The sequence below is a fragment of the Talpa occidentalis genome, unplaced genomic scaffold (genome assembly GCF_014898055.3).
Source record: "Talpa occidentalis isolate TD23 unplaced genomic scaffold, MPIMG_talOcc4v2.1 talOcc4.16, whole genome shotgun sequence".
NCBI lineage: Eukaryota > Metazoa > Chordata > Mammalia > Eulipotyphla > Talpidae > Talpa > Talpa occidentalis.
The window spans coordinates 38923786-38946761 of record NW_023601653.1 but is presented as its reverse complement, the minus strand read 5'-3'; the positions used below and the strand labels follow the sequence as shown (position 1 = coordinate 38946761).

Here is a 22976-nt window from a genome sequence, read left to right as displayed (position 1 = left end):
TAATGAATCCATGGGCTTTCGATGGAAACTCCAATGGGGCAAAGACAGTGGTGGGTGGAAGGGGCAAGGAGAACTCTGCTGAAGTGAATTTGCTGCAAGGCCCTATCCCCTATTCTCCTTCGTCCTCAATATTGCAAGGATTGAGTTATCTGTTCCTCTTCTCTCTGGCCCACCTGTTGCTTCAGACAGGTATCCTTGACATCACTTCACCCTGGTCTGAGGTGAGGAGAAACAGAAGGGTGCAGGCTTGTTCTCTTCTCCCTCCCTGTGGAGGAGACAGAACCTGCTCACTGCTGATTTTTTTTTTTTTTTTCTGTCAGGTCTGGTACCTTGAACACAAATAGGAAACAGACAAGGCGAGAGAAGCCTTCCTCCTCACCCCCATTAACTTCTCTTTTTCATGCAGCCCCCCTAGACAAGGAGAAAAGTGAACTGAGGAACAGCAGTAGGTTCTGGAGACAGGCAGGCCTGGAGTTGCAGACAGGACTGGTTAGGGGACTACCAGACTCCACAGCCATGGAGTGGATGGGCTTGTGGGAGTGAAGGACTAAGTGAGAAGACAGGCTAAGCCAGCCTGTGGGAGGCTCTGCCACGCAGCAGAAGAGGGGCTTGGGCTAGTCAGGATGATTATTCCTTCCAGAGCTTTTCCCTGCTTCTCTTCCCCTTCGCTGCTAGTCCTGCCCCCTAGTAGGTGTGGGCTGGAGGGGCAGGGCTCCCCGAGGGTTCATGGTTCCCAGCAGAAAGGGAAGGCCTGGCTAAAGCAGGGAGGAGGGACATTAACCCTCTGCGAGGGAAAATTCCTTCTAGAACCCATCAGGGGAGGTGGTGGAGTTCTTGATGATTAGTATTGTTATGACACCGGTGGGGGAAGGCACTGCCTGTGGACTGATCCTCTTCTCCTTGCGATTAAGTTATTCTCAACAGCAGATTAGAAAACAAGCTATTACCCAGATTTCTGGGTTTTCTTTATTTTAAAGAGTACATGCTATTTCAAGGAAGTGGATACCTTGGTGGAAAGAAATTTCACTCACTGCCCAAAAATGTATCCATGGCACATTTGAACGAGAACTGAGAGGGGGTGGCAATGATGAAATAAAGACAGGAGGGCTACCGCTGGCACTTTCTGTGCCAGGCCATGTGCGAGAACTATAAATAAAAGTCTTCGGCTTTGTGCAGTGGTTGCTGTTGATACTTTGACAATGAGTGGGTCGAGGCTTGGCGAGGAAGGAGCTTGCTGGAGGCAGCTGGTAAGCGCAGAGAAACTCCGACCTTCGAAGCACTACCAGTGAGATCCAGGCACAGTGTCCCACTGCTGCATTCTATCCAGCAGCTTCTCGCAGGTATGATAGGACACGGGCATGCAAAATCAAGAGACACCAGTCTTACTTTCCCAAAGCTTGCAGTTCAGTGGTGTTTCCAGAAGACCTCATGTCTGTTTCTTCTTTGCATGAGCCCATTCCATCTGACATCAAAGCCCCTTCTGAGGATTTGAGAGCCTCACCACTGGTGTCTCTCAGAGGGAGATGGACACAGTTTACCATTTCTCTGTCTCAACTGTTGCACTGGTTGCCTAAAGCTGGGTCTCTGTCTTCTCCAAGGAGATGCTGAGTCCCTTACTACTGGGATCATTCCTTCTCCAAAGGGCAGGTGGAGACAAAGGCAAGAACCCTGGGGAACTGTGACCTACTGTGTGTCTTCCAGTGTGGACCTCAGTCTGGTTTTCCTGTTGAATTTACAGCTTTGATTTCAATCCATGGATGTCCACGCTTCTCCACAGGGTTAAGGTCCGCGTGGGTACCTTAGTACATTTTACCCTCCTACTTGCAATGTCAGCACTGACATCCCACTGCCTATGATTTTTGTTCTTGGACTATCAACCCAAAGAATTTCACAGCCACATTTTATTGCCCAACTATCTCTCTGTCTGTCTTTTTGATAGGTGGCCATATTATTCCACCTGTTTCCCAATTTCAAGCTTTCCTACAAGGATCATTTTGCAGAGGGACAGAGATGGATGCAGTTTACCATTTCCTGTCTCAACTGTCGCACTGGTCGCCTTCTCATTGCCCCCATAAGGTAAACTGCATTACTTTCTTGCTCACTCCTCCACCTGCCACCACCCATGGCATTTCTAACTGCCTTTGAAGTTTTATCACGTACACTTTGGAATCGTCCTGTCTTTTTGTCTGTCCAATTCTGGATGCTGTCCTCTGTACTCCAATTTCATTTCACTCTGGAACCAAGTCATCTGATTCTTTTTTTTTTCCCCCATTGGTTTATGCAACTTTATTGAAGAAAAAAAAATTAATTACTAGCAGAGCTGTTAGTTGATCACTCATCCATTGACAACTTGCATCATTTATTCAGTGCTATATTAAGCAGTGTATTGGAAGATAGATTAACTAATAGCTCCAAGCCTCCTAACAATTTAAATGAAAATTACAAAATGTTTGAGACCCTATTTTGGAATTCAAAGGGTGTTTGACTTCCAATTTCCATTCTCTGTAGAACAAGAACAGGTCATTCCTTTATTGACATGCATAAAATACATCACATTTTCTGTTCTGCTGATGCTATAAATTCAATACCAATTCTCCAGCCACATCAGTTATGAGCATAAAGTATATTATGTAACCTCAAATCTCTAACAGTGGAAGGTTTAAACAAGAATGGATGCTGCTAGAACAATGCTCTTCCTCTGATGTGACCACTGAGCATCCACCATCTCCCCCACCTCAGATGGCTTCTTCAGCATATAAGAGCAGTGAGGAATGGTTTAGTCTCATAACCAAGTTAGAGTGAAGACAGTGGCCACATAATACACATGCTCCATTTTAAAAAAATTCTGAATCTTGGGCAACTGTTCTCTTGTAATGACTTTACAGTTTCTAAAAGTAGCTATTGTCTAAAGCTGGAAGAACTTAAGTCTTCTCAGATGAGCATGTGAATGAATGGAGGGAGGTAAACAAAAAATAAAATTAAAAAAGATGAGGTCTGACAGGGGAGCAGCTGGATAAGAAAATCAAAAAAAGGAACAGTAATTTAAAGTTTATTCCAGCTCTAATGCAGGTTATTCTGACTGTAAGGTAGCATCACATGGCATACTTCTGAGTCCATTCTCGAAATATTCTGTTGTACTTATCTCTGTCTGTCTTATAGATCCGTGCAATCTCTGGCACTAGGCGGTCATCTAGGTTTGGATCACATAGCTGTGAACCAATGGATCAAAGAACTTTAGAAATAGTTAAAGTAGGAGACCACTGTGATCTTAGAATATTGAGACAAATGCTGCCATTACTGTTAATATTTGGATGATAAATTCTTGTTGTAAATGCAACCTTAGATGGCTTGAAGGGGTAATCTGTAGGAAAATGAATTGTCAAAAAGAATACACTGCCTTGATATGGGCTGTCATTAGGTCCCATAATTGTGGCTTGCCAATGAAACATATCATCCCCCTTTGGACCTGCAGAACATTGTGCTGGAGGGTCACGGGCCAAATCACTAAGTTCCTTATTAATCCGTTTCAGAGCCAGGGTCTGTGCTTCTCGTCCGGCTCCTCACTCTCGGCGTGTTCCCCAAGGTCTGGGCCACTCTTGATTCTCCGGGCACAGGCAGGGTCGTCTCTCCGTCTCGCACCGGCTCCGCCAGACACAGGTGCCTTCTTGCTACACCTACCGGAGGCAGGGCCTGAGGCGGGTCATGGGCTGGGGGACCATCTGATTCGTATATTTTCTATTTTGATGTAAAACATCTTTCTGCATTTTGTTCACTAAGCTTATTCCCTGGCCCTGTGGCCAGAACTTTCAGACATGGTTCAAGAGCTGGGGCAGTCTCCCGGTGACTCACACGGCCGTTTGTGGGGGAGCTGTTAAGATGCAGGCGTGCTCCACATGCTGGGGCAGCCTCAGGACAGAGATGACCTTGTCATTGGTTTATGAATGAGTTCAAGTCTCTGCTTCAGAGCTGGGGGGAGATATGCTTTAGAAGAGCTGAGAGGAAGGGAGATTACTCAAGGCAGGGTGGATTCTACCCAGATGCAAGGGAAGGTCTCCGGGAATTCCCTGCCAGAGAGGTTCCCTGCCTGAGAGGTTTCCAGGAGACATCATCTCAGTACATTCTGTTTTAATAAAGAGCATTTAAGGAGATGGTATCTGGGGAGCATGTGCTGCTTACAGAGCTGCTATAGGTAAAAAGAATTCTTTCTGCTCATGGTAAATCCGCAATTGCTTGGCCAATGTGGATTTATTACCATTAAATCTTCCCTGCTAGTGGTAAGAGGCTTAAGAGGAGTAGGAACAATCCGCCTCTATAATGGCTGGGGAGAGCAGAACCAGCAGCCTCTGCCGCAGGCACGTCCCAGATCTCTCGTCCATGATCACCAGTCCGCTGTGGTGGTGCCCAAGCGTCACCTACGTTTGTCCAGGGTCATGTTCCCTCCAGGCATGAGAAATGCCACCGCTGTGTCAGTGGCGCCCACACCTCTCATTGTACTTTCCACAGCTCCCTGTCAGATGAGGACATGGTTACTCTCAGTGGTCACCAAAGAACTTTGGAACTTTTACCCCTAAAAACAAAGCCTCTATCACCAAACCTGTGGCTTCTCTGCTTTCCTTTCTTTTTGGACAGGGTCTTTTATTACTCCCTCCCCTCACCTCTCTTTAGACGGTGATAACCGTCTTCTCTGTTGAAGCACTTCCTATCTCATTCTAACTGTGCATGAAATGCCTTTCTTTTTGGGAAGCAAGCATCCTGGGTGGGAAGATCAGAGACTCAAATTTTTGTGTTAAAAAAAAATCACTTGCAAGCTTGCTTTTCTGAGTAGTGTCTGCAAAGGACATACTGGTTTACAGTGGAGCCCCTATCCCTTGCAGACATGTGATATGCTTCCTATAGCGATAAGATTAGAGAGCGTGTCCCATCCCTTTACATTACTCCATCTAGTTGACAGTCAGCTACTACCAGACAGATGAGTCTCTGCAACTATGCTGTGTGTGTCTAGTGTTATTTTTTAAATGACTTCCAATATCATCATAAATACTTTTACTGAGTATGCTCTATTTCTATTTTCTAGCTAGTCTTCTGACCTTCTCAGTATAAACTCACTTTTGATTTCATCCTCACAAATACCCTTTGAGGTAGGTTCTATTACTTATCCCTGTTTTACAGATAGACTAAAACATAAAACTGATAAATAATTTGCTCGAGGTCATATAATAATCTGGTAGAATGGGGATTCCAATATGCGTCACTAAGTCTATGCTTTTAGTCTCCAGGTTAAATCTGCATCCATGCAAACATTTTTTTAAACTTTCTCCACAGCTCCAATTATTTTAGGATCTGTTTTCATAAAATAAGTTTCTCGAATGTTCATGACTAAAACTTACATATATGTCTTGGAAATATGATTTGATCCAAGCTGTATACAAATCTATGTAACACAAACTATATAATCAAGAGCCTGAGTTTCCTAGAAAGAACTGCAGAAAGATTATTTGGCAACCTGACTCAGTTGTCTTCCCTGATAGGAGGTTCTGGTCTTTTCCCTGAGACCCTGGCTATTGCCCATTGCTTCAGGCCTTAGACACTGAGCACTGCTTGTCTTCAGGAAGAGAAATATTGCCTGGTTACTCAGAGGGGGACCGACTGGTGGTGTCCTGTGGCAGCGACAGGATGTGGCTCCAGTCAGTCTCCTCCTGCTTCTGTAACTCAACTCCCCTGGTTTCACCAAAACCCAAACCACCCTTTCAAAAGGTTTTTCTCAAGCCCAGGGACACTGCATTTTAAGACATGCTTGAGGCACCTAGTACTTTGGCCAGCTCATGAGAAGCACTCAGTAAATCCTCATTACCTCACGGCAAAAGAGATCAATTCAGCAGTGATTTTTCACTTTTCAAAAAGATTCACTGCAGGGTTCCTTTAAATGGCCAGCTCCCCTGGTGCATTTAAATGCAGCTTGATTTATAGGAATTCGATGTACTCGGTTCTGCAGGGCCACATCAATCCTGTAAACTGAGATGCATGTGCTGCTGGGTTCCCACTGACCGAGCGTGTTGGCAGCTCTCCTCCACCAGCCTGGAATGCACACCCGCTCGGCGCGCCCTCCCTTTTATCACAAAGGAGCTCATTTTGTGAATGAACAGCCACTGCCAACAGCCCCTTGGTATTCCCAGTGACCTTTGCCCGGGGATTGGATTCCCGCCCAGCAGGGAGACAAGGCCTTAGGAAAAGGTTAGTTCATTGATTGCCACAGCCTGCTGAGCTGAGGTCTGGGGAGGAAAGGGCTCGGAGAACTTTTCCTTTTCTGGGAATCACCCCCGAGAAGCCACTCTTTCCGCCCGCGTAGTGTCTGGGCATGTTGGATTCTGTTCAGCGGGGAAGTTTAATCGCTTTTGCTGCTCGTGCTCCTAAAACAAATTTTTTTTTTAAGCTGCGAAAAATAATCATTCTCGTTTTGCCTTGCTGCTTCCCAACAGCAATTCTGGGGTCCTCCTGAGCTTCCGCCTCCTCATCCCTCACCCCCCTTTCCTCCTCCTCCTCCTCACCACGGCCTTTTCAGTTTGATGTTTTTAGGTATCAAAGGAAGGTCTCCAGGAACCCTGCAACTAAAGACTTTAATGAGGACCATGCCCAAGAAATCCTGGCTGCCAAAGACATGATGATGATTTATGTCGCTCACTCACTCCCTAACAGCAAGAGGACTATTTGTAAAAATAAAAAAGCTGCTCATATGGAATTAAACAAGAGCATAGCTGCTTCCTTCCAGACCCCGGGAGCTTAACAAAGAGCATCCACACTCTGTCGCCAGCAGCACATGGCTGGGGGCCGATATTAGTCTTCCTGTCACATAAAGCTAAATCCTGTTAGCGCAGGCAGCAGGGCCCTCTCTTCCAATTGCTGCAGGGCAAAGGCTCATTCCCAAGGAAAGCATAAATGTGCATCCACACAAAAGGTGTGCGCTTAATCTCGAACCCAGGCTGCAGCACGTGGGGTTCTGTTTCAAGAGCAGAGCCGTGGGGGTGTGCCCAGACTGGCCGCAGGGTATTCAGGGTCCCCAATTTGCCCCTGCATTGGAGGTGAGCAGTTCCCAGATGCCAGCTGGGTTCCGACAACTGGCTCTCTCAGTGGAGAATGCACCGAAGGGAAAATATCAACTTCAATGCCCCCATTTCCACATTTGTTGACCGAGGTTGCCTCAGAGTGTTGTGAGTAGTGCTGAGATTAAGTACAGAAAATGTGTAACGCAGTGACAATACACACTACCTCCTCCTCCTCCTCTACCTCCCAAGACCACTCATCCCTCTTGCTGCGGGGAGAGTAACTGACTGATGCAATGTTCCGTTTCTTCCATGTGATAGTTAGCCAAGTGTGGCCATAAGAAGGGACACAAGAAAGGCACAAAAAAAGAGTTTGCTCTATCCACAGGTCCTGGAGAAGGGGTCACCGCATGCCATAGGGTCACAAGGAAAGAACCAGATTGTGTTCAAGTGGCAGAAGGCAAGGTGGCGGGGAAAGGCCACAGTCTTTTTTTTTTTTTTTTTTTTAAGATTTTATTTATTCAAGAGCTGGTGTACAGGCCAGAGGTGCTGGAGGGTGAGCGGATTCACCAGAGACAGAGCAGAGAACAGAACAGGCAGACTGATGAAATACACTGCTGAGGGGAGCAGCGGGCGAGACAGGAGAGGTCTGCCGTGCCATGTGGAAATCTCCCTGGCCGGCCGGGAATCGAACCAGTGCTGCGGAGGCTGTGGACAGCTTCACAGCGCTGTGCTCAGCCTGCTACGCCAACAGGGAGGCCCTAGGCCACAGTCTTTATAGGGGTTTCTGTGGGAATGGCAAGGCAGGGTAGAGGAAACAGGTTAGGACTGTCATACATAAGTCATTTTAGCAGACTACGACCTGCATGGGAGTGGTCTCGAGTTGCCTGGTATAGGTCCCAGCATAATTAAGACAGAAAAATATTGCCTCCTGGTTCCCAGGCACTAAAGAAAGGAGGTGTGGCTCTATTGGTTAGTATACACATGAAAGACGTGCTCTTGGGTGAGCCCTTTGCTATCTCCTGGAGTGGCCAGCCCCTGGAGGAGCAGCCCCTCTCCAATCAGGAAAGGTTTTTAAGATATCAAAACATCGTAATATTAAAAATAAAATTCAAAAATACACAATGTGTGGCCTCAGCCGCTGTGCTCTAATTGCACGTTTGTACCGTGTTGGTACCAAGGTCATGCTTCACCTCAGGCTGCTCACGTCACCGAGGACAGACTGGTCACAAAGGCTCATTCCTGAGAGACCTGGATTTCCACTTATAGTAACTTTAGCTCAAAGACTCTCCAGGAGCTCAGCCTAGCTCAATCTTTCTGGGAACTGGGCTGCTGCCTGAGCCTCTCCCACTCCATCTCTCACAGACCAGCACTGGGTCTGAAGACTCATCCTGCCTTTTTTTTTTTTTTAAGATTTATTTATTTATTTTTATACAAGAACCTGGGTACAGGCCAGATGTGCAGGAGGGTGAGAGGATTCACCAGAGACAGAGCAGAGAACAGAACAGGCAGACTGACGAAATACACTGCTGAGGGGAGCAGCGGGCACGACAGGAGAGGTCTAACGCACCATGTGGGACCCTCTCCAGCCAGCTGGGATTGAACCCATGCTGCAGAGGCTGCAGACAGCTTCACAGCGAGGCGCTGAACCCTTGCGCTACCAGGGAAGGCCTGACTCATCCTGCCTTTTTCCTTTCTTTTTTTTTTAAGATTTATTTATGCATACAAGATCTGGGGTGCAGGCCAGAAATGGGGGTGGGAGGGTGAGGGGATTCACCAGATACAGAGTGGGGAACAGAACAGGCAGATCTACTGAAATACACTGCTGAGGGGAGCAGCAGGCAAGACAGGAGAGGTCTGCTGCACCATGTGGGCCACCTGACTGGCCGGAGACCGAACTGGTGCCGCAGCGGCTGCGAACAGCCTCATAGAGCTGCACCTTAACCCTCTGCGCCGCCAGACCTGGCAGGGAGGCCCCCCCTGCCTTTTTCCAATTGACACACCCTCAAATAGCAGCAATCATCTACTGTGGATTTAAATCCCTGTCTTTGTCTTTGCTTTTTAGGGGGCTTAACTAACACATGTATTAATTGCATTCTTGGCCATTACAGTACTGTGCTGTCTAGAAACTCGTTTAGTAAGAACATCTGTTCACTTTTCCTCAGTCACTTGACCTTGGTTAAAAACATTGAATAAATGTGCCATGAATGCTTATTACTAGAGACAGAGATGGTCCATCTCTGCTATAGCCTGAATGCTTATATCCTGTCCCCTTACCCCCCAAATCCTGTGTTGAAACCTAATCCCCAGTGGGGCCTTTGGAAGGTGATTCATCATGAAGGTGGAGTCCTCATGAGTTGTGTCCTTATGAGAGACCTCAGAGTTCTCCCTCTCTTCTGCTTTGTGAGGCTTTGGCCTAAGGCAACAGAATATGAGGCCTTTACCAGATTCCTTAATGTTGGACTTGCCAGCCTCTAGAACAATAGCTTATAAGCCACCTTGTCCAAGACTTTTTTTGTTATAGCAGCCAAAATGGGCTGGGGTACTCTTGTTGATGGGCTCACAAGTGCTGTGTACTGATTGATGCATGCACGAATAATCATAGCAATTGGTTAATAAGCCAGTAAGGATGCATGTAAGGGATGCAAAAATTCAGAGGAGGAAGTACTTTATTCTGCCAGGACTGAGGCAGTGTAGGGGGAGAAAAGATGTGTGGACAGGAAAGACTTTATTAAAGGATATTTGAACTCTGCAAAATACATACGTCCTACTTTTTCACACTTCTTTTTTTTTATTTCAGCATGTTTATTTTAATTATTTTCTTACATCACTGTTAATTTTTGGACAGTATTTGATTTCTTCCACCAGTTGTAGTCCCCGTAGTTCACCTACCACCACAGCACTCGTGATCCATCACCACAGAGCCTTAGTTTCAGTGTGACCCAAAGAATAAATAAAAAGGATGAACAGAAGCTCAGAGGGATGTGATATTTGCACGGCTTCCCCCTTCTTCATTCACCACTTCTTTGAGTACTGCTAAAGCAGCCGTAATTATTCCATGTGTGTGAGATATATTCCACTTTGCCAAGTTGAAAGAAGACAAAGCACAGAAATGTGTCTGTGCTGGAAGGCAGCTGTCAGAGAGAAGTGTCAGTCTAGAGGCCACCGTGGCGCAGAGCCCAGTGCACTCATTGCACGCTGTGGAGGTGGTGCCAGAGCTCACCCCTGCACGGCCTGGCCCAGATCCAGAGCCATTGTGCAATGGGGATGTGTTACCGCCTGCATTGTGTCCCCTCAAAACAGTCATAAGTTAAGTCTTAGTCCCCAGTGTGTTCGAATGTGGCTATATTTGGAATTAGGGTCTTTACAGAAGTAATCAAGTTAAAGTGAGGTCATTTGAGTGGGCTCTAATCCTGTATGACTGATGTGCTTATCAGAAGAGGAAAATTAGACATAGAGACACAGAGAAGGAAGACAATGTGAAGGGATGTAAGAAGACAAGCATCTACAAGCCAAAAGGAAAAGACTAGAATAGATTCTTCCCTTACGGCCTTCAGATCTTGGACTTCTAGCCTCTGTTACTGTGAGAAAATTCTTTTGTTTAAGCTACCTGGCTTCTGCTTTGTAGGCCAGCCCACACAGACTAATTAGTGTAAGGCCCTTCCTGCTCATGTTCCTTAGAGTTAGGATCCAGCCCACCCTGTTCCTAACCTTAGAACAGTGGTGAGCAGGGCAAGAGAACATTTTTTTTTCCTTTCCCCAGAGAAGTGGAGATTAACCTTTGACCTCAGGAGAGAGTATGGGAAATGAGGCCAGAGGAAAAGCAGAAAGTCAGTTTACCAGGACAAGTTTACGCTCACGCAAAGAAGAGGAAGAATGGACTGAAGATCCCAGGTGCCAGGAGCCTCAAAGGCAAGAAAATGGGACAGACACCTTCTGCTCCTTTGATTCTGGTGCACAGATGCCATTGGAAAGCAAGACAAACTATTTCTCAGGAATGAAAATAGAGATCGACTGTCTGATAAGAATCAGAGTAGCTCAGTCACACGACAGCCCAGAAGGAAGAAAAATGAGGCGAGAAGCAGCACATGTTTGGAGACTAGAAACTAAACAGCAAGCCATGTGAAGCCTGCTTTTTTGCCCCCTGAGAAGCCCAAAATGGGAATTTGCGAGAAAGGGTTGAGTGTGATACCTCAAACTCACAGCTTGACGTCGCTGGAAAGGAAGGCTTCGTCGGCTTTGGGTCAGAACCAAGAACATGAGCAATTTTAACTTGCAGGGTGTGAGGTGACGCTCCAGTCATTTTCCTGGGGGCAAATCAAGTCATATAGTGACAGATACTATATTATAGCATATCATGTCTGTTGGGGAGCTAACCAAGGCCTGACGCAGGGGCTGCACTATCTTAATGTCCAAACCATCTCCCTAAAGTAAAACATTTCATGAAATTGCCTTATTCACCCTGGTGTTTTTTGATATACTGAGGGTTCGTTTCCTGCTAAAGTATTCTCTTTTTCATTTTCATGTAAACAACAGAAATTTGTGAAGCTACTAAGGATAAATCTTCCTACCCATACACACACTTAATGTGTAGGTCTCCGATATGTCCCCAAGGTGGGCCCAGTACACAGAACATGACTTTAGGCCTCTCTTTATCAACATAACTTATAGATCCCCCCATCCCTGACTGTGTGTCCAGTGCTTTAGGAATAGAACAAATAGCAAACAAAAAAAGACAGGCGAGATTAGTGTCTAAATATACAGCAAGTATCCATGCCCCTACTGATGCTGAAGGAAGCTGCTCAGAGAGAATCCAGATCTGTGAGAAGCAGTGATAAGAGAAGGGAGAAGCTTTAAAGAAAGGCCAAGGGCAACATTGAGGTATACAGGGGGGCAAATTGCTGTGTAGCCTCGGAGGGACAACAGAAGTCACAACTGAGGACTGGAGACTCTGGGTGACAAGTATAATTACATAAGAGATAGTCACCTATCAGGGGAACTCATTTATTGACCACCAAATAGTTGCTAAGAGAATGAGTTCCAGAGAAGGAAGAGCCAAATCAAGCTTTAGATGTAATTGTCATCTATGAACTTGAGTCATTGCCACCAGCATTAGCTTTTCCTTTTCTCCCTTCTCCTGTCTCTTATCCTTAGGTAGCAAAAACCCTAACTAGTATTTCCAGTACTCTTTCTAGAAGAGAAGTGGACATTCCATTTAGATATCTTGTTGGCATTTTATTTTTATTTTTTAAAGATTTATTTTTATTTATTTATGCACAGAAGAACTGGGGTGTAGGCCAAAGGTGTGTGTGTAGGAGGGGAGTGAGCAGATTCACCAGAGACAGAGTGGGGAGCAGAACAGGCAGATTGACTGAAATACACTGTTGCATTGGGCAATACCACACTGATAAAGAAACAGGAGTCGTGGAGTGGCTACAGAATGTAGGATGCTGCTGAAGTGCAAGATCCTGGCCTTTTATTTGATAGAAGAATTTTATAGCATCAGTTGAGAGGAAGGAGGACAAAGAGAAAAGGGAGGGGTGAAACTAGAAAAGGTGCTCTGTCTATAGTATCATGGGTTGTGAGTCTGCCCTCCAGGCACTTCTCATCTGCTTGATGACTTGGTATTGTAATTGAGATCAGGCTCTAGTTCCCTAGCCATAGTTTCAATCTTATCAACAAGGCATTCCACTGATCAGCTTCTGGGGTCCTTTGTTATACATCCGTCCTTGCCTCCCCAGGGCATTCCTGGTCATACCTCATGATGTATAAGTCAGGAGTATGTTTTATGTATTGGTCATCAGCAGAACCCCCCCCCACCCCGCCTCCTGCCCACCCATGTTCCCAATCATACCTCATGATGCATACCTTCCCAGTGTGATCCAGTTTTGTGCTCTTGTTTGATTTGAAAGGCACCTTGGTGGGGTGGGCTCCTGTACCTAACTGAACAGGTCATTTTGACCTTGCTTAGGAATTAGAACTGTAGGTAACAAAATGGTGACCAAACAGGCCACTTAGGAGTAGCAGACCCACAATACACTGCTGAGGGGAGCAGCAGGTGAGACAGGAGAGGTCTGCTGAGCCATATATGTGCAGCCATATGTGAACCTCTAAGCTGGGGATCAAGCTCAGGCCAAAGGGGTGATAACTCTGAGACTTAACCCCTGCGCCACTAGGGAGCCCATTGTTGGCATCTTAGACTCATCATCTTCCCCCTGTTGCTTCTTCTTATCTCTCATCCATGAACAGAAAAAAAACCCTAAAGCAGTTCCTTAACTCTGCACTATTGTCTTCATTTGTAGGGTTGGGGGTTTCAATCTCCTTTGATACTTCCTTCTACCTCCTGGTCCAGTGAACTACCATGTTATTTTTTGACTACATATACTGTTTCTTCTGTCACCATCCCTCAAATACATTATTGTAGCAGCCTCTCGTCTTTTGCCTTCAAACTGTACCTCTGTCCTTCAAATTTTCTTCATTTCCCCCCTGGTGGAACTGCCTTTGAAAGAGCAGATTAATGCTACCATTTCTTCATGAATCAGGACATGCCCAGAAGAGAGGGATTTTTCCTCTTCTGAACTCATAGTACTAAGATTTATATTACCTTTTGTATGAAGATAACTTCCAGAAGTCTGTCTCCTGTACTCCGTATATCCCTATCCAATATCTTACTTGACTTCACCACTTGGGTAGCTTCTAGGTATTTCAAATTAACATACTCAAAAAAAAATTCTTGATATTCCCCTCAAAACCTATTAATCCACTACTCTTACCCATTTTGTAAACTTTATGTTTTGACTGTGCTTCAAACAAAAACCCAAGGAGTTTTCATTGATTTTTCTCCCTAATCTGCACCTAATTCATCATCCAATATATTTACTGATTTTACCAACTTCCCATTTCCTTTTATTATTTTCATGTAACCTATCATCTTTCCAGAATTATTGCAACTGACTCTTTTTTTTTTTTAAAGATTTATTTATTTATGCATACAAGAGCTGGGGCACAGGCCAGAGATGTGGGGGGTGAGAGGATTCAGCAGTGACAGAGTGGGGAGCAGAACAGGCAGAGTGACCAAAATACACTGCTGAGGGGAGCAACAGCATGACAGGAGAGGTCTGCTGCACCATGTGGGTTTCTCCCTGTCCAGCTGGGGTTCGAACTCGTGCTGAAGAGGCTACAGATTGCTTCATAGTGTGGTGCTTAATCCCTTGCACCACCAGGGAGGCCTACAATTGACTCTTTAAGCATCTCCCTGATGAAGTGGTTTGCAGATAATTAAATTACATCCTTTACCTCCTGAACACCCTCTAAAGTGTTCTCATCACACTTAAAATAGAATTCAGAGACTCTGTCCAACGACGTGCAATGTTCTGACCACATCTGTGTCTCTGGCCCCATCTCCTATTACTGCCCTTCTCACTCCCCTTGCTCCTTCTGTCCTTCCCTTGCATGTATCATACATGTGCTTGCCCCAGGATCTTTGCTCTTCTTCTTCCTGTCTGAGACTCTCTTTCCCAAAGTCTTGACTGTAGCTTCTTGACAGACTGCAAGCTAGAATGATCCAGTTAAAATTCCTGGCCCACAGAACTTGTGTAAGATGATTCATATCTATTTTTAAAAATTTATATGTTGCTTTGTGCCACTACCTTTGAGGTGATTTGTTATGCCCTACTGGGTTGTATACTACAACTGCCAGGTGGTTGTTATTGCTATTGTGCCTCCCTCCCTGCAAGAAGATAATGAAACACCACAAGAAGTGCTTTTCAACATTATAATATTTTTTGGCGGTGGGGGGATCTCAACTTGTTCAACACAACAGTACCTAGTTAGGAGATATCACATCTCACACAGGCAGATTTGAATTGTGTGCTATGTTTGGGTGAACAGAGACATTTTTCTTTCCATACTCAAGTCAAGCTAGGAGGCCAACTGCTTATTCCAATGGCTGTCATTAAGCTGATTTGCTACCTATAGCTCTTCAGTCTGTTGTGAACCTGCCTTCATTCTGTGTTCCTTGAAGTTCTTTTGTGTTTTGTCATTTTAAAATTGTACCCCCTCCCCAATGTTTTTCTGTGACAAAGCTTTATTTGTAACTGTGGTTTGAGTATAAGAAAATTCATATGCCTCTAAACTTGGAAAAGTTGATAATTAAAATGCAAAAAGAATGATTGCCCCATACTACCAACTACAGTACAATCCTTACATCGCCATGCATTTATTTCCTTTCAAAGTTTGTTACTTACAAATACTTCTTCTCATTATTCAATTGTTTATTTTTTATCTTTGAAAATTGTTTGATATCTTAGATAGAAGTAGAATACATCATGATTTTCCCTTTAATTTGAATGGAAATATTTTTTTATCTAATAGTTTTTCTTTAATGTCAGAGTTTTCAGGAACAAATGAAGGTTTTTAAATGAGGAAAGGAAGTTATGGAAGTTTATGGAAGTTAAATGAACAAGCAAAAGGTCCCACCACACCTTAGACTCTCAGCTGGGTATGGAACCCAAACCTCATTAGCCAGTATACATTCTGTGTACCATACTCCACTCTACTCGTTCTTTTTACTATAATGATTTGCATACAGATGTTGTTTTCTCATTCTTGAGGCCTTAAAGCCAGGCCTCTTATTCTGGCTATCACTCAGCTGATGTGCACTTCATGGACATATTGATCGTAGTACCACACATCATATCAATTTCACAGGCAAACATTGACGACATGCTCCTCTGGGCAGTAAGCTGTGTTAGGAACTAGATATCCAAAGATGAGTGCAATGTAGTCCCTGCTATCACACTGCTCAAATTTTGCTAAGAGAGTCAGAGGGAAACAAAGAGTTAAACACACACATAAAGGCTTAAATGTTTCAGTTGAAGAGTGAATGGATCATGGTGATAGAAATGATTTGATTCTACCACAGGGAAAAAAGCATTAGAGGAAACTTCCAGTGGAAACTCATGTATCCATGGATATATGAGTTAGACCCTGAAGGACAAGTGTTAGTAATCAACGAACATTGGTTGACATTGCCTCCAAGGCACTGTTGGCTTGGGCTCTGGAATTGTTCTTGAGGTTGGATTATCTTTTTCCCCAGTGGAATGTAGAAATTAATGAGTGAAAAGGATGAATGAAGATTTGAGCACTGACCCCAAAGCTGGGAAACATTCTTTCCTCATGTACTTAGATTAATTCAAAGTAAATTAAAAGGAAGGATTATCAATGGTACTTCCTTGAGTTATTTTCCTTTTAATTTTAAACTTTGTTACAGCAACATTCTCTTAAAGCCTCTCAAAGGTATAGGAGACTGTCAATTGGTTGTTATAAATGAAATGGGAGGGCTGGAAGCATTTTCAGAGGTATCCAAGAGCATAAGGTGCAACTATTAGGTAATGAGTTGGAATTTTAACAGCTCTGAATGCATACATCTTAATGAGCATGGTCCCCCAGGGAGGAGGTCAACTGCTTATTCCAATGATTTTGCCATTACTAAAAACATTCTGAGAATGCCTGTCTCTCTGGAAATTGTCTTCAAACCTACAGCATATTCTTTTGAATTGCCTTGATGATAGATAAATCTTAGTCCTTTGAATCTGCATTTTTACTTATGTTTAAAAGGTAATTTTCCAGGCCATACCAACCTATGGGAATTGTTTAATGATAAGGCAATGACATAAGCCCATTACTCCACAGCTCAGCCCCACCAGCTGGGTTGCTTGAATTCTAAACCACTTTATTTAGCCTCCGGGTGTATGTGTGGAGCAACAATGGAAAGACAAGGGGAAAGTGAAGGTGTTTTTTTTCTTTTAAACATATAGGCTTATTTTAACTTATCTTTTTTCTCCTCCATAATTCTCCAATTACCTGACAATAATTCCTGTCCATTCAATAGGGCCCAGCTGTTCCCAGCGAATCTAGAAGTTATTTTTTGGAGATACTTCATATCTTCAGTAATCAGTTGACATCAACTCCTTCTTTCTGTCCTCCATCTGTTAAACTATTGTTATAGGGCAGCCCTGATACGAAACGGGGTGCCTGACTGTGGGTCCTCACCTGGCGCTTAAAAGGACTTATCAATACTCTACTGCAGGCACACGCGAAAGGTTAATAAAAGGTTTATTTACAAGGAAGGGCAAATGAGGAAATGTACAGCTCAGGGAGAAAAATGGGAGACAAAGTTTTAAATGTGTCCTACCCGATCTGCTGATCTTGAATCCCAAATGGCGCTCTGAGAGCTGGCTGCGAGCCAGGAGCCGTGAAGCCAGGAGGCACACGACAGCGAGTAAGCCCCCAAGGCCCACGTGTTCGGTTTTTATACCCAACCTGGCTGCTTAACTCCACCCTCAGGTCCCAGCCACCTTCCCTTTGGTGGTGACAGGATTTGTCTTTCCCAATGTCTTGATGGCTTTAGTCTGGAGTGGGGGTGGAGTCCACAAAGCCTGTATGGGATTAGCGCAGGACATCCTTTCCCCCTAACACTATGAGCTAACTTGAAATTGCTTTGACCAATAAAATATAGCAAAAGTGATACTGTACCAATTTTGTGCCTAGCCCTTAACAATATTGGCAGCTTTTACCTCCTGTATCTCTGATAACTGATTGTTGCATAGCAAGGTATGCAGTCACTAGGCTCTAGAAAGCATCAGGCATGAGGAGGGGTCACAAGTAGATACTGCAGTTGACTGTGAGCAGCTGAGTTGTCAGCCTGCATGAATTGTGGCCATGTGAGTGAGCCATTTTGTATGTCTGTCCATTGAGCCCAGATGATTCTAGTGGGATGGTACAGCATGAGAACTACCCAGATGATCCTTGTGGACCTGAAGACCCATCAGAAATAACATGTTATTGTAAGTCAGTAATATTGAGTTTGTTAGAGAAGCCGAATAACCCATGGCCTATTATATCAGTTCTGTTTTATTGTCTCATGGATGCTCCTGCCTTTGACTTTGCTCCAAGCAGCCCACGTACTCCTTTGGTGAGTAACTCTATTAAGCCTGAAACAGAGACCCTGAAACAGCCTGTTCATTAAACTACTAAAGCTGACAATAGTTCTGTTCTGTGGGTCTGCTACTCCTAGGCAGCTATTCGGCAGCCATTTTGTCACCTAAACAAGGTCAAAGTGGCCTGGCTAGTTAGGAACAGGAGCCCAACCCTTAAGCCCTTCAAATCAAACAAGAGCACAAAGCTGGATCACACTGGGAAGGTTACACATCACAAGGCATGTCCAGAATGCCCAGGGGGCTGAGGAATGATGCATAACACATACTCCCGATTTATACATCATGAGGTATGACCAGGAATGCCTGGGGGGCCGAGGACCAATGTATGACAAGGGACCCCAGAAGCTGATCAGTGGAGCGCCTTGTTGATAAGATTAGAACCATGGCTGGGGATTAGGGTGTATCATCAAGTAGATTAGAAGTGCCTGGAGGGCAGACTCACAATCCCTAATCTTCTACACCCTTCCCATTTCTTTAATCTCCTTAATCTCCTTACAACCAATTACGTGTGTCAATAAAAGGGCCAGGATCTTGCTCTTCAGCAGCATCCTGCATTGTGTAGCCTGCTCCACAACTCCCGTTTGCCAGTGTGGTGTTGTACGATGCAACACTGTTCTTTCTTTACCCTTGCACTATAACTAAAAAACAACCAGCAAGAGGAAGTCAAGTAATTTGTCCTTAGAACTAGGTGAGACTATATTTTGCAAAACCTTGGTCCTTTGTGTGGTGATTCCCTTGCTTTAGACCCTAGATCTGAGAGAAAATTCAAGACAAAACTTCAAGTCTGCTACCATGTCCTGTAATGAACAAAGGTCAGATTAAATGAACCAATAACAACATTCTCAAATGCTAATAATAACTTTTAAGGTAATAATCACCATTTATTGGCAGTTTATGACATGCTCTGATTTTCTTTTGTTGCTCGCAAGCCACCCTAAAATGTAATTGTGTAAAATAACACAATTTAGCAACTCAGGAAGTTGGACAGGGCACTGCTATTATCTTTGCTTCACTGGGGCCTCATCTGGTGAGTCAATGGTTGACTTGCTTACAGTCGCATCTGCAGACTTGATTCTGGAGGTTGTCTAGGTTCCTTGGTTCTTCTCCAAGTTTCAACTTCTGCATCAGTTCACTCATATGTCTGAAAAAGCTGGATAAGCTGCCTGGGCTTAAAGAGCTGGATGAGCTGGGTCAGGCACCTTTCTGTCTCCACACAGTCCCTGCATGTAGCCAGCTTGGGCTTCCTTGCAGTATGGTGGTCTCAGTGTAATTGAACTTCTTACATGGCAGCTGGCTTTGCCCAGACTGAGACTTCTAATCAGCTAGTCAGAAACAAGATGATTTCTTATGCTTTGACATTAGAAGTCTCTAGAAATCAATTGGATCACATCTTATTCACCAAGCAAGTCACTGAACCAATCCATATTTGAAGAGAGAGGAATGGAAGGGATGAAAAAGGCTTGTGGCCACCATTACTCTACCATGCTGTATGTTGGAAGCATGCTGAGTGGTTCACTTGCAGTATTTTTCTAAATCCTATGACAGTCCTATATGTAGATACAATTATTATTTTCATTTCACAGATAAAGAAATTGAGGCTTTGAGATAAAGTAACCCCTACCTGGAGTCCACAGTTAGTGGCAAAGCTAGTAGCAAAACTAAGTTTCAATTTCCTTGAATTTATAAAGCAAACTAGCATTCTGTCTACTTAGAAATGGTATGAGGGAACAGAGATTGGAGGTTGGCTTCTTGGCAAGTTCTTGTGACGACACAAAAGGAAGGATCTCATCAAAGCACTGGCCTCCATAATAAGCCCATCTTTTAGCTTGGACCAGAGAGAGGGTTTGGGGCTCCAGAGAAGAATGTCAGCAGCTATAAAATAAAGCAGCTATACCTCAGGCTAAATGGGGGCCATAGCTGGTAACTCCAGACTGGGATATTGATTTCTTTAGGGAGAATGAAAAAGAACATGTATGCCAAATTGTATGTGTGTGTGTGTGTGTGTGTGTTTTAAGAACCTAAGAAAAATCATGGCAGGACCCACACTACCGACCCCACATTCATGGAGTGGCTCACACCAGCAAGACTTTGTTTGGAAGGGAAAGATCAGGCTAAGGAAGAGAAGTGGAATTTCTCTTTGGAGTTTCTCCTTAGCTCACGGCTTTGAGCTGCTTGAAGGGAATTTGCACACTTAGCACACTTCCGTGGTTGCCTGCCGCCTAGCTCCAAAGCACATTTTGTGGGGTTTAAGTGAGTTCCATTCCTCTGCATTATAATAGATATCAGAAGGGCTGGATCCTGGCAGTGTAAGGCGGGTCACCTCGAGAAAGGTTTACCAGGGTCCTGTTTCCTGATGGAATGCTTAGTTGATGGTATCTTGTCTGATTCATATCCTATTGGAAATGGTGTGAAACAGGGCCCTAGAGTAGATCTGGTTTTAGTCATTCTTATGAGCCATGCTGACAGGCAACAGGGGCTGGGCTGCTGGTTTTAAACGATATCCTAGTTTCAAGGCAAGATTTTTTTTTTCTGAGAAACTTACCACTTGCTTGTGGCTAGCACAGTGCTACCAATTGCTTGTGGCTAACACACACGAAATGCTTGAAAAAATAATCCCCATTTGCTTGTTTCATATGTATTCACCAAATGTTTACTTAGGTGCCTGCTTTAAGCCAGGCTTTGTGCTAGGTATTAGAGAGACATTCACATGCAAACCAGACTTAGTTCTACCCTCATGAAGATTACAGTCTAGTGGGGAAGATGGAAATTCAACAGTTCAAAATGAATATAAGTAAGTGTTGTAAATTAAAGCTACACGGGCTAAGAAGGAACATACTAGGTACTTGACCGAGATTAAAGGATTCTAATAAATGCCAATAAAGGGATATTGAAACCAGCTTGAATGGTAGAGAGGAGAGATCCAGGCAAAAACCTGGGGGAACAGTGTTCCAGACAGAGGGAATAACAGTGGCGAGGGAAAGTGGCCTCGTGGAGGCTTGAGAAATAGAGAGCAGAAATCATACAGGATCTAAGTCTAAGAGCAGAACTTTGTGTTGTGAATTCTCCTGACCAGTTTTATTTAAACTGCTTTCTACCACTGTCAGACTGATTGGAAGCAAGGACTCCAGTAACTCAGCTAATTAGATCATCAAATAGCCCATTAGGATTCAGACCTGTCACTGCCAAGCTGCTGGCTTCCTCCACTGCAGGGGTGGAGTAGGAGATCAACATTAAAGTGCACGCTTGGCAGACAAATGGGATACACATGTGAATTTATTTTCTTGTTTATTGTTCACTATCATTGTCCATTCATGCTTCCATTCAATCAAAAATTACTCAGTCTATTTTATATACAAAATGCCTTGGAAGATTCAGTGACATAGCCCTTCTCTCCAACAGCTTATGACTCAGTAGAGGAACTGGCTCTGTGAGTCACCCCCAAACCACAGACTCATGCAAAGGGATGGACAGCATATTACATGGGTCCTATGGTCCAGGCTCACAGATGTGTGTTCTCCAGGGTCAAGGAGATCTATAGTAATTATCTTTTAATTTTGTGGTTTTCATCCCAATTAAAATTTACAGCATATTTTAACTGATTATAAAGGGGCAAAAGCCCTTTCATTCACACTAACAGTTTACAATTGACAGAGATTTCATGGAGCAAGGCTTTAGTTCTGTAAGGCACTGTTTGTTAAACTGAGGTCCAGGGAGACTTGAGAGTCCCATAGATCAGGAATCTATAAGGATTGTACTCCTTAGGAACCAAATAAGACATCGACGTAAAAAAAAAATAATAATAACAGTACAAAACCCAACAAAGTAAAAACAGACAATTATAAATCAGAGACATCCTGCAGGGGAGGAGGAGGGAGAGGGATCAGAGGGAGGGAGGGAGCAGCACAGGGGACTGAGGTGATGGTGCACAGGTGCATTGGGGAAGGAAATTCTATGGGGACTAAACCTGAGGGAGTTGGGGGAAGCAAATATTGTTTAAAGATGATCAATGATGTAAAAAGAAAATAGCATTAAAAATAATTTTTAAAATAATTATACCCCTTAAAATTTGTTCTTGGTCAATAAAGTTTGAGAGATAATTCCAGTATCTTAGAAAACCAAAACCTAGAAAGGCATAAGTAAAATTCCTATAATATTTATAAACCTTCTTTCAGTTAGTGATTACAGTTTTCAAGGTCCTTCTGAATTCTTTTGCCTTGCTTTCTTGGGAATATCCATGAATATTCTTTCAATGTGATGAGGAAATCGAGGTTTGGAGCTATTAAGTAACTTGCCCAAGGTCAACTAAAAGTAAATGTAAATGGTATAGTTGGAGAACCAAAACATTCTGGTTCTCAGTCCAGTACTCATCCCATTGTCCAACTTGCCAGAATTCATGACCATGGATTATAACCTATTAAAATTTTTGACTGCTGTTGCAGGAGTATGTTTTGATTTTGATTTACCAATTACATAAAAATTGCTCATTTGGTCACAGGCCTCCCAGAATAGCTTAACGCTTTCCTCTACTTAGCTGTGCTGCTTTGAAAATGTCTGCAAATCCTTTGTGCTCTCCTCTTGAATCTGACCCATGATGTGTGGAAGTGACTCATTCTGTGTGTCCTGGTTTTTGTGGATGCTCCTCTTGGAATCCGGCCACCATGCTAAGCACAAGCCTGGGTCACATGGAAAGGCCATGTGGAGGTGCTCAGCTGATTGCCCCTCCCCACCCCTCCTGAGGACCCAGCCCACAATCCCAGACTTGAGAGAGAAAGCCCATGAAGTGGTCCTTCCAGCAGCCACCAAACTGCAAGTGCATGAGGGAAACTGTGAGAACTGATGAACTGAGCCCAGGTGCTTGGGAGATAATAAAAAAATGATTTCTAAGCCACTAAGTTTTGGAGTGATTTGCTAAAAGCAATAGTAACAGGATGCTTGTGGA

General features: G+C 44.0%; 1 pseudogene; it reads right to left on the bottom strand.

Moving 5' to 3' along the window:
• Positions 1-2902: 2902 nt before the first annotated feature.
• On the bottom strand, positions 2903-3553 carry LOC119247543 (ubiquitin-conjugating enzyme E2 D3-like; annotated as a pseudogene).
• Between the last annotated feature and the right edge of the window lie 19423 nt (positions 3554-22976).